At 33.1% G+C, this 13,571-nt stretch overlaps 1 protein-coding gene across 16 annotated transcripts in view; it reads left to right on the top strand.

Annotated features, from left to right (window-relative positions):
* The window catches only part of LOC144965175 (zwei Ig domain protein zig-8-like), a 254,589-nt gene that overhangs the window by 71,957 nt on the left and 169,061 nt on the right, over positions 1 to 13,571 (top strand). For 2 of the 16 annotated variants that reach the window (XM_078900227.1, XM_078900233.1), the window contains exon 1: positions 9,069 to 9,198. The exons of the other annotated variants lie outside the window; for them this stretch is intronic. The gene's annotated coding sequence lies outside the window, so the exon portion shown is untranslated. Of the gene's footprint in view, positions 1 to 9,068; positions 9,199 to 13,571 lie in introns of those variants that run through there. 16 annotated transcript variants of the gene reach the window in all.

The following is a 13,571-nucleotide window of genomic DNA, read 5'->3' on the forward strand; positions in this document are numbered from 1 at the left end:
AAGGCAGGCATGCCTATTAATAGACATGTTTTAAAGTGATTGACTTACTTGACTTATTGCCGATCGCCTCCTAATCTTCGGACTGGTATGCTTTGGCAACTTCTCTGATTTGTTGAGTGAGTTTTTCCACCGATGACCGTCTCCTGCGATTGATCTCGGGTGTTCTAAATCCTTTTCGCATCTCAGTTCTTGTGTGTCATCTAGGCGCTTGAGGTCTTTATTTATCGTAGTGCATATGCTTGTTATGGGTCTGCCTTTGTGTTTGTTATGTCCGCTTGGTGTAAAGAATAACGCCAGTGTCTTATTTAATTAAATTAAATTGAGCTTCTATACAGTGCAATATACACTAAACGTGCCCAAAGCGCTTTACAAGGGGTCCCTGGCCAGCTGTAACATTTAACATTTAGGATGGAACATGACGCCTGTTATTAGCTGGAATAGTTCTAATTCTCCTTCAGATATGTCAGAAAGCATCTAATCTCCATCTTGTTTCCAAAGTTTGAATCAAAAGCGGTGTTTCCTCGTACTTTATGTACAGCGATTTGTTACTTATTTTGGTTGGGAAGTGGATATTTAGAATACTTCTGCATTTTGTTAGTGCCTATGTTCCACAGTTGTAAATAAGTATTACTTTAAATTGATTCGTTTCAGAAATAAAATGCATGACATGTTAACGTAAAAATGAAATATCGTAAAGTATGTTATTTGGCAATGATGCATGATAATTCAGGGATGTTTACATTGATTAACAATAAAATGCACCATGTTGCTACTCTTGATATAGGCCCATTGTAGGTAATAGAAAGATAGTTTAGTATCTCGCTGAGTACATCTCTGCTATTATCTGTACTCAATCATTGAACAACCAAAGTTCTAATCACTCACGCATTGACATTGGTGTAATCCTAATCGACTCATCGTGAACACGTGCCTGTCTCTCACCTTTACGGTATTGAACAGGGTGGGCTATAAAAAACACTATAAAGTGCCCGGATCGCGAATTCACCAATTGCATTGGCACTATATGCATCGCTTCATCAAAGAAAAGTATCGATTTTACTGGTATCGCAGGAAATGCTTATTCTGGGATAAAACAACCATCTGAAATTATGAATGAATGGTGCTGATATATAGAAATAGTTCTACTGTGATAAGGCGACTACGATACCAAAGATATTGATTGATAAACCAGTAACCAAAAAAAAAAAAACAAAAACAAACCCAAACAACCCCAAAAAAAATAAAACAAACAAAAAAAGAAAACAACCAAAAAAAAAAAAACCAAACAAAAAAAAAAAAAAAACAAAACAACAACAAAAAAAAAACAAAAACAAACCAGACAAAAAAAAAAGAAAAGAAAAGTAACAACAAAACAAAAAAATATATCTAATAAAATGCGACCTATCACCTCAATGATATTAGACTATGTCGGGATGAAAAGAACCCCTGAAAGTAAATTAAGAAATAAATGGGTGAGAAATATAACATTTGATGTTTTTACAATGCACGAAAGACTATTTATTGTGCCCCATAACGAAGAGTATATTAACCCCAAGTTTTATATTATAGATGATTCATCTTAACAACGACACTACCACATTATCTCATTCGACTGTTTTGTTGATAAAGGGGAAACCCGAAACGTCCATTTTATCTGTTTTCGTATATATTAAATTGAAGTTTACATTCAATTTCACATTGTTATTTATTTCTTCGAGCTTCGAGGGGCAATATTTACATAACTTTCGTAATATGACGCAATTTTTACTATCCTTCATTGAGTATTTTTCGTCACGTTTCAATTAGACTGTGCTATTTAATTATTGATAGCTGAAAAGGAAGATTTCATTAAAAGTTTGAGGTAACCTGGGTCTAAACACAAATAGAAATGGTCGCAGTGTGGCGGTGATCATTAAAAGAAAGTGAGCTGTGCATCGTAACGGGTAGGCATCATGATAGGCTTTTAAATTATTTGATCCCACTATTCGTTTTATTGAATTTTATACATCTCAACTTTCTATTTTAAAACGACTAATTAGGGAGTAATCACTGGCGAAAGATGAAGATCTGCAAACATGTATATATAGATATAAAACAAAAAACCACGGGATAAAAGTTTGACATTAATATTAAATGAGCGGTAAATATATATAAATAAAATATACGATTAACTATTTACTCCAAAAGTACTGTTTCATGCTTATTGGGCAATATACGTGGAGTGAGAATTTGTTACACACACACACATATATATATATATATATATAAATATATATATAAAAATGTTATATATATATATATATATATATATATATATATATATATATATATATATATATATATATATATATATATATATATATATATAAATTGATCGTGTGTGTACGTACAAGTGCCTTTGTGCGTTATGTGTGTGCGTTTCTATATTATAGCTACATGTCTTTCTGTATGTGTATGCCGGTTTTTTAGACTGGTGTTCTGCAATTATTTATTTTGTGCGCCTGAGGCTGTTTCGTCCACAGAATTAGACGGAATATAAAGAAACTTTAATATAAATAATTATAAACTAGTTAACTGAAGGACTTTGGAAAGACACGCATTTGGAAATGTTGCCAAAAAACTCGTCCTTCAAATATCGACCAAAATTTAAATAACGCTCTTCTTGGTAACAATTCTCAAACCTGCTGCCCCATGCACCTTTTTTTGCTTTTTAAATTACTATATTCGTTCATCCCAATATAAACAAGAAACCCAAGTCTCACATTTTTTAACCATAATCTTATTTTTCTAATGACCACAACAAAATACTGTTTAGATGTGGCAGGTCACATTCAATTTTTTTTTATTTAAATTTAAGTGACTAAACTCACTGACCTAAGAAAATTATTAATATGAGGTCAAAGTGCATGAGTTGAGATTAACATTTAATATTAATCTATATTGTCCGACATAACACGTTCTTGAAACGTTTTGTCACAAATATTAACAATAACATTTTATCGTGCTCTCTTCGAGCACATTACAGTTTCATGGAAATTGATCTGAACGCCCCTAACACGATATCATCATGGTACAGTTGAGACCATAATATCATTGTGTCACTGATACCAACAGTCAGACATTGTCATGAATATTTACTATGATATAATGGTCTGTAAGCATTTTAGTATATTCCTTTTAGTCGGATTCTGTGCTTGTATCTGACAGTTTTTTGTGATCTCAAACTAAGTACATTTTGATATCGTGATCTTGCAATCTACACATGTTCCCTATTTGCGCCATTCTCTTCTGCCGTACATCTACGCCCAGAGCCTCCAACCAGGGGGATAGGTTGCGCAATATAAATGTGCATTATTATTATTATTATTATTATTATTATTATTATTATTATTATTATTATTATTATTATTATTATTATTATTATTATCATTATTATTACTCGTGTGCTTTCAATTGAAAATATGGAATATTTTGACAATCCCATTTTCATCTTTTTTTTTTACTGTCGCTAAATGTGTCGTATAATCCGAATAACCTTTAAAAATAACAAACAAACAAAACAAACAAACAAACAAACTCGTCATTGCTGCTTTATTGAGATAGTAATAGACGAATATAATAGCATCTCTTGGTTCTCCGATAATGTGCCAAGCCTGCATAATAATGATATAGCTACACAGTGTGGTAACATACATTAAGCAAACTTTCATACATCAATATAAGAGAAACAAATCATCATTCAAGCTTTACCTAATAAACTGTAGTTACTTATCTTATCTTATTGCAGTCTGAATATAGGACAACTTTTAAATGCCTTTTATTATAATAGAGCATAATCGTAATCTCAAATAGATATAATGAATAAAAATAATATGTCAGTTAGTTATACAAAGCTATTCTTATAATCATTGCAAAAACCAAGTCAATATCCAATAAAAATGGTGTTTCGTGAAAAAAAAAATATGGATACTGATTTAAACCTTTTTCATTTAAAAAAAGTGGTTTAATTTTTTGGGTATTTTTGAGCTGAAATAAACTGACAAGAAGAGGTAGATAACTGAAATTTTTAAAATATTTTTTTTCCGTCAGAGTTTAACAGAAGTCTGTTTTCCGCGAAGTCTTTCTGTATAATCTTTTTTTTTATTCTTACAATCCTATCTCCTTCCATATTTTATTATGGTTTTCTATTCCCTTAACTTGCTTTCAATTATATCTATTTAGTTTTATTACCGTTTTGAAGCGATTGCGCAAAATCTAAAAGTGGAAATTACATATGAATATTATTAGATTACAGCGACAGTTTATTGTTCGAAACCGCAAATTTACACTTTTGAACCTTGTGATGTGCCAGCAAAACGATAAGATAATGAGAGAGTGTGTATTGAAAATGGAAGTTACAATGAGCTTTTGTTGGCATGTACAGATTTCAGATATTTTGTGTTGTTGTACTTGTGGTATTGTTTACTCCTGATGTTATTGTTGCTGTTATAGCTGCGGTTTGTTTTGTCATTATATATTTTACTACGTGTCATGGATATCTTAATTTTCATGGTATTGTCCTTGCTCTTGCTTTTCTTTCCTTATTTTTATATTGTTGTCACCGTTATCATCATCATCATCATCACCCTCATCATTATCATCATCATCATCATCATCATTATTCATCATCATCATCATCACCATCTGATTTGGGCAAACATTCTTTTCCGTCTCCTCCTCCTCCTCCACCTTTTCCTTCTCCTCACCACCATCAATACTAAACTACCATCAACGTTAGTCGATCCTTTCCTTTTCCTATTCCTCCTCTTTCTTCACCTTTGAAAAACCATTTCCATTCTCCTCCTCCTTCTCAATATTATTCTCTTCCGCCTCCTCTTCACTACCCTACTTCTCCAATCTCTCTTTCATTATTTATCGCTCCATCTAATCCAAATGACTAGATTGCTTCCAATTGTAAGCACCAATTAACGGCGGTATGAATTTCCTACAACATGTCTGGCACAATAATTGATTGTTATAAATAATAACAAAGAATGTTTATTGAGATGATATTAATTCGAAATAGGCCTACTTCTATTTACATAATAAAACCACTCATACCACACCAGAAAAATAACAAAATCTTGAGATTGCTATTTGATGGTTCGCAACAAAAAAAAAAAACATTTCACGTTTTGGGTACATAAATTATCCAGATTTATTGTTGGAAAGCAAACAGGGCAAGGATAATGAGGTCGAGAATTTTTGATAATAATCATATAATATTCTGTTGATTGATCCGTGTAGCATTTGTAGAGGGTGAAAATGGAATTGGGGGCGGGGATATTTTTGAAATTTTGTCATTTAGAAAGTTTTGGAGTGATTGCAAGCAGATCTTTTGTTATTCTTTTAAACAAACAACAATATTTCCATAATTATTTGGACACGCAGATGAAATGAAGTATCAGAAAGTTGTCCTGAACTTAGAGGTGATCAGGATCATCTATAAACCATTGCTTTATCCTTGAATTTTTTTCTTGGATGGAACGTTGGTAACAACCAGATTCAATTTGCCTAAATCTTACAATCACATTTCATATCATTTGACAATTGTTAAGTATACATTACATTTTGAACTTTTATTCATTACAGAAGGTTCACATTTACCAACAACCTAGGTAATATTGTCACCCAATTATAGTAGGCCAATTAGCCAATGGCTGATGTGACACTACCGTTATCGCATTGCTTATATATGGCCATAAACTCCATGACAAACTTTTTAACCACTAATTCTAATCTAAGACTGAAGTGAAGTTGATCTATTTTTTGTTAAGAAATGGACTATGCACGAAATTAATATCATCGGGATTTTTAACCAGTTAACTGCCTTACTCTAGAAAACCTCGTATTAAACATTTTGGCCAGAAAAATCGTCCTTTAAATTTCGATCGATTTAAATGACCCTCATCTTGGGGAAAAAACTCTCAAACCTGGGAGTGGATCGATATTTGAAGGAAGAGTATTCCAGAGTTCGGCAGTTGACTGATTAAAAAAAAAAACACCCAACAATCTACTAAGCGATGTATACATATTTGTAGTTCTGATATCCCAGATTGCTATGGTCTCATTGTTGGAATGGAAATATTCTGAAACAACACATAGTATTTTTCGTTACCACAAGTTCAAATCAAGCCCATAACTGCGTTCGGTTATCAAACCTGCAAAATCAGTACACGTCTACTGAAAGTTATCAGTTAATCATGATCAATCATGTTTTAAAAAAACCAAAACAACAAAACATAATTTGTTGCTTGATTAGTCCCAAGGGAAGCCTTTTGAAGGGTAGCTTTTAGAATGATTTGATCCAACGGGTAATGCGTCTATACCGGATGTCCGTTGTTATTCGCTATTGGTGGCTGGGAATGGAATTAGCCTGACGTCATTGGAGAAAAGTGCTTTGTCTTTTTATTTTAGGGACTTCAGATGTTGTTAAATTAGATAAATGTTGTCGTAGCCAGGCGCGAATTGCATCATGTTTAGGTCAAATCGACGCGTTCTTATTTGCAGGCCTGATAATCTAAATTGTTATGGGCTCATTGTTGTGATGGGAATACTCTCAAACTAAGGCGAATATGCATTGTCCACCACAACAGTGTTAACTTAAGCCCATAATTGCGATCAGCTATCAGACTCGCTAATATGTGCACTTAAGGTGTAACTACTTTCTAGTTATCGGTACATCGGTATTAGTCAATTATCAACAGTTTGCTTGTATCTTTTAAAAAAAGAAATAATGTAATTGCTTTTGTTAAAGATTCGTGCATCATGTCGTCTTGTTTGTATGTATGTTTGTCGATCGAATACGTCGCCATTTCATACGATATTTGTCTTTAAATCTTGATATAAAATAGAGAAATGATTTATTAAAATCTATAACCTCACCAATGATTCAACCACAGTAGAAGTCAGGGGCATCGACACAATAATATGTGTGGCTAGATGGTCTTGTGGTTTGGCAATCGCCTTGGGACAGGAAGATCCTGGGTTCGAGTCCCGCTCTGAGCGGTGCATAATTTGAGTGCTTGGAAAATGCTCTTTTCTCACATTGTCTCAACGTAGTCAGGAATAAAATTGAGTACCTGACCGTGAACAGCGTTGTCTTTGTCCGAAAAAATGTAATATCGCCTAACTAATGTCTCGTCCTACATGTTAAGTAATGCTTTTGGCTAGGGACCCCTTGTAAATCGCTTTGAGCAAGTTTAGTCGATCCTGCGCTATAAAAATATTATTTAAAAAAATAATACGCCGTTGTACAGTGTTGTTTTCTATGTCACTGTTTTCGTAGAATGATATTTTGTAGATGAATGAAACTAGATTTCCTTGGAAGAGAAAGTATCCTTATAATTTAAAAAGTAAAACGACCATCTGAGTCAATCTGGCATCATATCGGAAAAAAATAGAGAAAGGATAACACGTTTTAAGTTTAAAAACTTCTGAGTGAGAACAATCAAGTTGTTCTTTTCTTATTTAAGCTACAAAACTCACGGAAGACATCCACATTTTTCCAACTTGCATTATCTAAGCCTAAAATGTAAATTTTAGCATCAGGTTTTCACCACCATAATATATTGTTTTGAAAAGATTGAAAATAATTGAAAAACAAAATAGGTTTTTGTTTTTTTTTTTGTCTTTTTTTGTTTGGGTTTTTTTTTGGTGTGTTTATAAATTCAACGTGAAAATGGCTTTTTTTTCGCTGCATCAAAGGTAAATCTGCCGCATTCTGACAAACCGCGTTTTTATTATTATCATTTTTATACAGATACGTACATGTATCAACCGATTAAGATGACACCCCCTAGTGTCTGAAAGGTTCAAACCGTAGACTGTTTTGAAGTCCAGGTTTAATATATTTTGACAATATTTTTTTGGGTGAGGGACGGTGGGGGGGGGGGGAGGGCAAGACTTTTTGAAATGTGTTTTGTCAGAGAAAGACAAAAAAGATCCTTTGATAAAACAAGTTCCAAAGCCACTTTTTGCCAGAGTAGCCTGATACTTAAAAGACCGTTCTCCAGTAATTGCTATCAGTCTCAGCTTTCATCCAAGATAATCATTAATTTCCACTGTGATCAATATAATTATCAATTCTCTGTGAATCCGTGTGGCGATACTAAATATTTTCCTTCTGTGGCTTCTTTGAAAATTATGTTTTTCTTCCTACCTCCACCCAGCCCGTACCTTAATCTCTTCTGTCTATCCCCTCCAATATCCGCACTCTCCACTTAATTAAAAACAAAACAAAATAAAAACAAACCCAAACAAATCCTATCCTCACAATCTTCTTTCCCTTCAGCTCCGAGCTCTAAAACACTGTATCTAGTTTAATTGAATGAGTGATTGAGTGAATAAGTGAGTGTATGAATGAATGCGTGAATGAGTGAGTGAATAAGTGAGTGAGTGAATGAGTGAGTGTTTGCATGAATAAGTGAATGAATGAATGAACAAGTGAATGAGTGAATGAGTGAGTGTTTGAATGAATGAGTGAATGAGTGAGTGAATAAGTGAATGAGTGAATGAGTGAATAAGCAAAACGTGAATAAAGGTGTGCTCGAGCTCTTCATTATTCATTGTTCTTTTAGCCTTTCATTTTTAATATCATATTTCTTCAGTTTCTATTTCTTTCTCTATTTCATCTTAACTTCAGCTATCTATCCTTCCCTATCTCCCAACACACAACTCTCTCTCTCTCTCTCTCTCTCTCTCTCTCTCTCTCTCTCTCTCTCTCTTTGCTCTTCCCCTGCCTCTCTCTATTTAGCTATAATATGTCAATCTCATTCCTTCTTTATGTATCTATCTCTTTATTTTCTACTATATTGTTCATTGTCCATTTACCGTTATCAATGGATTCCACACCCCAAAACCAGCACAAAGACCACACTCTTCCTCCAGCCACAATAAATGTACGATATATACTGGTCATTAAATGCCAAGTCTATTAGCACCGCGATCTATAAATCTACTACAGCACGACATTTAGACAGAAACCTATTATATCTAAGCTGCTTTATCTTTACTGTATATCTGGACAGATCACCACAGCCTCAGTGCTCACCTGGCTGTATAACACGATTTGAATTTACAAACAATACTACCCCTCTTCCAAGACCGACACTGCTTCTCGCCTTTCTATTCTACTTAGTGCGACTCCCCACTTCACAGGTCAGTAAGTCTGTTCCTTTCATTGTGTTCACACTACCGCCATTGTTTTGATTCCTGAGCTGTTCAATTTCTTCCTTCTCCGTTTCTTATAAACACCGGTAATCTTTCGATAATCTGTGTTGATCCATTTTTATATAATTCACCTGGAACGCCATGAAAAGCTTGACAATCCGAATACTATTTTAACTGCTCATAATCAAGGAGAGTGGTCAACACCCGATTATTTGCTCTTTTTTATGTTTTCTTTTCTTTTTTTTTTCAAAGAGGGGTACGCGAGTGTTAGGCCTTGAGAGCAACAAGACAGTATCAAGAAGATTAGAGATACATATTCATTCTGACGTATGCGAGTCATTTATGACTTCAGGGAAGGATTTTATTTATTTTATAATTCATGTTAAACTTACGTGTACTAGCTAGATTTGTTACATGAAATGAAGTAGCAACGCCAGAATTATTGATATGGCCTATTAAAAGTAGCATCGCACCTTTATTTTAACTTTAATTGTCGTAATTAAGTTTATTGCAAGAATTCCCGATGAATAATAAACGGTAGTAAATAATTCTCCACCTTTAAACATATCATTAAAAAAAATAGTCACTAAAAATATCTTTATGTTACAAACGTTTGACTTATTATAATAATGCCATTTTCAATATGCGTGATGTATTCTTATAATACAAATCTTTCTGGGTGGGGTTCCCGACCTCCAATAGTGGCAGAGAGGTAAATACCATGTCTTCTATCTATCCCCCTCTGTTTTCCAACTTGCTTTCTATCTTTTTTATCTTGGATTGGGATTACTTGGTTTTGTCCTGGCCCTGGTCGAATACCCTTGCTGGGCATGAGGGGGAAAAAGGCAAATGGTCAGTTAGTTTTGGGAGATGATATTTTTTCTTTATAAATCATCTCTCTGTTATTCACTTTATACTTTTCCTTTTTACATATGTATGATTTGTAAACAAATGAGTGTATTCCTCTTGGCGGGGACCTGTGCTTGTGTCTGGATGAGACATTTGGTGATTTCAAACTAAGTACACTGAGAGAGTGCTCTTGATATCTACATCTGTTCCATATTGTTGTAATTCTAGAGCTTCTTACTATCCCATTTTCTTCCTTTTTAATGGCGCTGATATGACCTAAATGTGTTCAAGCCCCGTAAAACCCTTAAAAACAAACATAAAAATCGTTACGTAGTAATTTGTAAAAATTATTTCCACGGCAATACAATATAATATGTGAAATAAATTGTTTGGAGACGTTTATTTGAAAGTGTTACCATAGGTAAACATATTTCCTTTGACCTCAAGTTCATGACCCAATGGCATGACTTATGTTTTATTAATTGAATTCGGTAGTAGTACGCCCATGTGCATTGGTAGACCAAACGAAGGCTCTTATATTAATCTTTGAGAAATCTTGTGATTTAAATCTACAGCATAATTATACCTAATGAATAGTAATCAATTCTCTTTTGAATTTGGACATTTTTCAAAAAGTTCAGACTAAATTTGTGCCTATTAACACTATTTCAAGAGACATACTTATCTGATAATTTAGTAAAATTGTCAAGTGTATGATCTTTCCATACCAAAAATGCGGGTGTGTCGTAATAAACATAGTTTGGAAAATGGTTAGAAAAATTAGATTTTAAAATGACAGATATTGTACCTCCAATTTCTCAAATTATCTCAAACTTGTGTCTTCAAAATAAATTTTGAGACTATTAAAAATACAAATAATTAAAATGATCAATTATGATACAAAGTTGAAGTTTTGTGGCCCAAAACACCAAAAAATATAGGTATTTTGTCAGTGAGCTGCTTCAAAGTACTAAGTGTACTCATTATTCCCACATTACTTTAACTGTAAATGAACCTTTTTAGAAATTACTACATCGTTTAAATTCCGTTCTTTGAGTTTGTAAACATATAACTTAAGATCTAAAAATTGTAAATGAAGACCCATATTCGTTGAACTGAAAGTCTCATTGTTACTGCATACGATACTTGCAACCAATGGATAATATTATCACCCTAAAACGTAAAGAAAGTTACATGTAAATACCTGAACTGAGATTTTTTAAAAATTACAAGCATATAATTACAAACACTTGTTATTGACGTGAAAATCTCAAAGTGCCATCAATTTTGCCAATCACTCGAGATGTTGAGACCAGAAATAGATCCAAAATATTGACAGGACTGTATCCTATTCGCTATGGTTTCCATTGCAATCTAAACACTTTCTGTGTTTGGTTGGCAACAACTGGGTTCCTCACCTGTATTTGTTGATTTAAGGTTGGTGTATTTTAAATGAGTGGCTATTACTAAGATCACTCTTCAACATCGCAATGCATGATTTTGAAGACTGATATAGAGCATATCCACTGTTTTGTTTTTAACATATTAACATAATTCGTATTACCAAATTATTATTTTTTTGGCAAAAGAAACTATTTAAAGAATGTTATACAGAGAAATTGCTACACTCTCTAGAAAATGTATGCGAAATGTTGTAGATTGGTTCGGTTGTCTGGACTAGCCATATTTTTATATAGCACTATGCAAGTGGAGGTCTGTTAAACATATTTGTAAATGTTTTTATCAAGCTAAATATAATAACAATATTATAAGATAAAACTGCGGAGCGATGTGCGCAGAGATGAGTTTAGCAGATACTCTCATTTGAAATAATAACAGTATTGTTCAATGATCTCTCTCTACAAAGAGAATGAAAATATTGCTTTTCTTTGATTTTAACCTACTAGGCATTTCAAAAGAGCACTAATATGAATCGAGTTCTTTTAAAGTTGAAGTTATCCCTCTTGAAATCCGATTTGCAGCATTTTTACAAAGTTTTTAGTCCATCTTGTCATGATCTTTCTTGGTTTCCAAAATGTTTTTGTACTGGTAAGCGTTAACAATGTCTCAAGGATAGCGGAAGGACCATCAGTATGAGTACTAAAACTCCCACATCAAAAACGTCCTAGAACCGACAATGGCCACATATATGAGTTGAGATATATTATGTACCATCACACGGCGACGTTAGAATCTCCTGGACTCGTCAAATTGCTCTCACTTTAAGGCGATGCCTTATGTTGGCGAGCATCTGTTAGTCACAATTTTTGACTTCATAAAAATGAGATTATAGCACATTATAAAATGTTGATTTTGAAAGCGGGAATCAACTACTTTCTGGAATGGCTTGATGCATTTAGAGTAACAGCCAATGTAAACATCGAATACCTCTGTTCAGCGACGCTGATATATAATATTTGATTTGTTGCTTAAGTTACCCAACACCATCAAAAGGTGTGAATTTTATTGATTTATACTACAATTACATGTGCGTCATTTAAACACGTCTGGCATTCATGTGACAACACAACAGGTACATCGTTGTTAGCCAAGACAATGTCTTGATGTATCATTTAAGTAGTTTATATCGTTTGTTGCGTAAACTTGAAACCATAAACGTTTTTGTCAAATCCTTGTAAGTTATTTAAATAAATATAGTTTTACCTCCAAAACATTCTTAGTCTCATTGATTACATCTTTATACCGTAATCTCTACTATGTCACGGTAAACCAGACACCCCAAAACTGTGTTTTATTTAGGTTAAAATGACAAGAAATACATTTTTGTAACTGTAAAAACAACACTGATTTTTCCTGAATTAAGCAACTCGTGTTTATTCAACTTTCATGTATATTATTTTTACTTCAAAATATATTTTCAGCATTTTGATTCACTCCAAATATACTAGACTAAAACCAGATATAGATCAGTGGTAACAATTTCTATGTGAAAAAAACCGATTTGTATAAATTTGGAAGTAATTATAAATAATAATAAATAAATAAATAAATAATTAAATAAATAAATAAATAGTGAATTTATATAGCGCCTAAACATCTACATTAATCGTGCTCTGCGGCGCTTTACATAATAGAAACTGGAAGGGGAAAAAATTACGACATGACATATAGAAAGCATGAATAGATTTTTTGGGTTAATTTTATAAGTCTAGCCGCTTTAATTTTGAATTTTTGTAGTTGATCAATTATCAGCTTTGACAGACAATGGGAAGGGTATTACAATAATCTAATCTGTTACTAATAAAAGAACTAATACGCATCTTTGTAATAATATCCTCATCAATATAATGTCTGATTCTTCCAATGTTTCTAATGGGAAAGTTACAATTGTGACGATTTTTTAAACATGATCTTCCATGGATAACATTTGATCTAAATACACCGCAAGATTTCTCACACAAGAACTAGGTTTAATAGTACTTTCACCCACTAGTATCTCATTTGTTAATATTGTTGAGAGTTTATACCTATTACCAAAAATGATCATTTCT

The sequence above is a fragment of the Berghia stephanieae genome, chromosome 2 (assembly GCF_034508935.2).
Source record: "Berghia stephanieae isolate SIO BIC M18660-M18661 chromosome 2, UCSD_Bste_1.3, whole genome shotgun sequence".
Lineage (NCBI taxonomy): Eukaryota > Metazoa > Mollusca > Gastropoda > Nudibranchia > Aeolidiidae > Berghia > Berghia stephanieae.